The sequence below is a fragment of the Cajanus cajan genome, chromosome 1 (assembly GCF_000230855.2).
Source record: "Cajanus cajan strain Asha chromosome 1, NIPB_CcT2T_4, whole genome shotgun sequence".
NCBI lineage: Eukaryota > Viridiplantae > Streptophyta > Magnoliopsida > Fabales > Fabaceae > Cajanus > Cajanus cajan.
This window is the reverse complement of record NC_138517.1, coordinates 23,269,797-23,273,231: the sequence shown is the minus strand read 5'-3', so window position 1 is coordinate 23,273,231 and position 3,435 is coordinate 23,269,797.

Genomic DNA, 3,435 nt, shown 5'->3' with positions numbered 1-3,435 from the left:
ACGACTAATACTCAGCTACCCTGTCGTCAGAAACACGGAGGTATACAGCTACCAAGGTTGTCAGAAACACCGAGGTATGCACGAGCCTGGAGAGGCGACGACCAATACTTAGCTACCGACGTCGTCAGAAACACGGAGGTATGCAGCTGCCAACGTCGTCAGAAACACGGAGGCATGCAGACCCTGGAGAGGGCAAACTCACGCTACCGAGGTTGTCAGAAACACCGAGGTATGCACGAGCCTGGAGAGGCGACGACTAATACTCAACCTGGAGAGGCCACTCAACAATTTTCCCACCGGAAGACACTACAAGTCGGAAGGATGGCTTACTCCCCGGACAATTGGGTCAACTCCTTTACTTGTCAACCGGTACACCAAAAAGTCGTTCGACTAAGTAAAGGGGGGGCAGCTGTAGACCCCTAAAATTATCCGGGTCGGAAATAAAGCTCAAAGACTCTCAAAGACCGAAGGAAAGTCAGCCGGAAGGACTCCTGGAAGACCCTACGATGATTCTTTGTAGGTCTAGAAGTCTTAGAGTAGCTTAGAATAAGGGTGTGCGAGGATTGGAGCTCAATACACCCTCCCAGAGGTTCAGTACGGCCGTACTAAGCCATTTGAACTGCAATACGGCCGTAGTGAACTCAATACGGCCGTACTGAAGTTTTTGAACTTCAGTACGGCCGTACCAAATTCAATACGGCCGTACTGTAGTTCAAAAACCCAGTACGGGCCGTATTGACCTCCCAGGTCGTATTGCGCCTCAATCCTATAAATAGGACGTCATTTGCACGTCATTCCACACTTTTTACACATTTCTGGACCCTCGTGCTGAGTATTCTTGGGTTTTTGAGCTATTCTCTGCCCTAGAAGTCTCTCCGAGAGCTGATCCGATGAAGTTCTTGAGTCATGAGCCATTAGCTTGAGACTCGAACAAGTCGAAGGGAAATCTCTTTGATTTCCGTAGTAAAAATTATCTTTAGGGGAAAGGAGCGAGCGGACGTGTAGTGAGAATGAGCGCCAAAAAGCCTCCCAAAACTTCGTTCTGAATATATAAAAGCCCGCTTCGAAGGTTTTCTCCCAAATCCTTTCTTTTATCGCTTTTATTTATTTTTTGATTGCTGCATTGCATGTTTAGAATTTTCATAATGTAAATATTTTACTAATAATTGTTTCTAATAAATAGGGGTAATTTAGTAACTTTACACTATTATTCATGAAATAATCCGTCATAGGGAACCCGAAAGGGGCGTTGTGGGGTGCTAACACCTTCCTCGCACGTAACCGACTCCCTTACCCGACTCTGGTTGTAATGGCCAAAGTTGATTTGCGAAAATCAATTGCCTTATATCTTTTTCCAATGTTTTGAGTAAAACATTGGTGGCGACTCCAAGAACCCTTCTTTTTGCGAAAACCACTAATCCATGGAGGGTCCCGCTTGGGATTAACATGGATTGGTGAATCATTTAATAAAATTGTTAGTTCGATGAGGTCTCAGTTTGAGAATAAGTCGTTCTAACAATCCACCATCTTTCAAAACTTAAAAAGAGTCCAACCATCGTCGCGAATGCCAATGTTCGTTTCGGCGGGTGGCGACACTAGTCATACAATTTATTTATTCTTGTTGGTGTTGGTCAGTAAACTTCACTCTCATATGTTTCTTTTATGACTTTTTTTTTTCTTTAAAAGTTGTAACATAATACTTATTTGCTGAATTAAAATCAAAGAATATGTTATCTTGAAATTTTTACTATTATATTGTTTTATTATTAATAGTCTTAGCTAAAAGTTTAACCATTATATTTTTACTATCATTTTAAAGTTTATTGTGTTATTAATTGTAAAAAATTAATATTATTTTTATTTTTCAGGAGAATTATAAGGAGCATTTAATTGAGGCCAAGAAACAAGTTACACATAAAGGCATAAAGTGCTCTAGTTCTACTTGTATTAGTGATACTAGTTTATTTGCAGGTGGTTAAAAAGGATGTAAAGGTGAACTTGTATGGGCTTGCTAAATTGACTGATGATTTTATTCACTCAACACGTCCCCAATCTTTTATGCTACATGCATCACCAATCACTATAGGAGTGATAAAGTAAATGCAAAATAGGATAGCTAAATTAAATGTTAAGCTTGCTACTAAGGAAGCAAAGGAAAAAGGTGTTGGAAGAACATATACGATAACATGATGAGCAAATGCAATATATACTAGGACACCTCAACATTGACCTTTTAAGGCCAACTCCTCCTCCATCGAGTACTACCCTAGATGATCTCAAGCACGATGTTGGTGATGCCCTTGTGAGATAGTAGAAAATCCTTAATTGGACTCCTTTATTTTACTTATTACAAGATTTTTAGTTGTGTTTCACTTCTACTTTGTTGAAGAAAGCCCTTGCTTAGACTCCTTTATGTTACTTGTTTCAAGATATCTAGTTTTATTTCACTTTTACTTTGTTGAAGTTATGACTTTTTATGTTATCACTATGTTTTCAATATATCATATTGACCTAGTTATATTTTATTTAGTTTCCAGTATACATTGATGAGATAACATGAAAGTCTTTTTAGTTTCCAGTTATGACTTTTTATGTTATCACTATGTTTTTGTTTTTAGTATTTTATTTTGTTAATTTTATATATTTATTAATAGATTTAAAATTAAATTTTAAAAAATTAAAAAATAATGGTTAAACTTAGCGATCAAATAATTTAGCAGCCATTTTAAAATATTTTGCGACTGATTCATTGACAAAAAAATATGAAAATGAATACAAATTAATTAAAATATGTTTTATTTAACGACGTAAATACCGGCTGCATAACTCAACGACTATTTTGTGACCAAATTAGGGACAAAATTTTTTTTTTTTTAAATTGTTGGCGATTGAAAATTGCAATCACAAGTTTTGGTCGCAAAATTGGTTCTTGAAGCTAGGCAACTAATATTATAATGACTGATGTTTAGTTCTAGTGACGTCTATATCTGGTTGCTAAGTTACGATGAAAAAAGTTTCGATCATTATTAGCAACAACTATCAATTTTTAACGACGAATTTTGATTAGTCTCTAATTTGGTTGTTGAGTGAAATAACGACCAAAATAGACTAAATAGTGATGGATTTAGTTGGTCGCTAGAACATCTTAATTGTAGTGGTATGTGTAAATGTACAAACTTCACACTCAAATTCAATTCTCAATATAAAGGAATGTGTTAGAGATCTTATATCAATTAAAAGTATAACTAAAATAGCATATTTAAGTAAAAGAACACTCAATTTACAAATTGATTTTATGGTTTGAATTATGTCTTAATCTACGTCTTAAGAAGAGTCCCGCTATCTAAAGCGTATAGTTAAATTTAAAACACAAGAATATATAAGAAACAATTATCTATAATTTATATTCTACATAATATTAATATATAAAGGGAC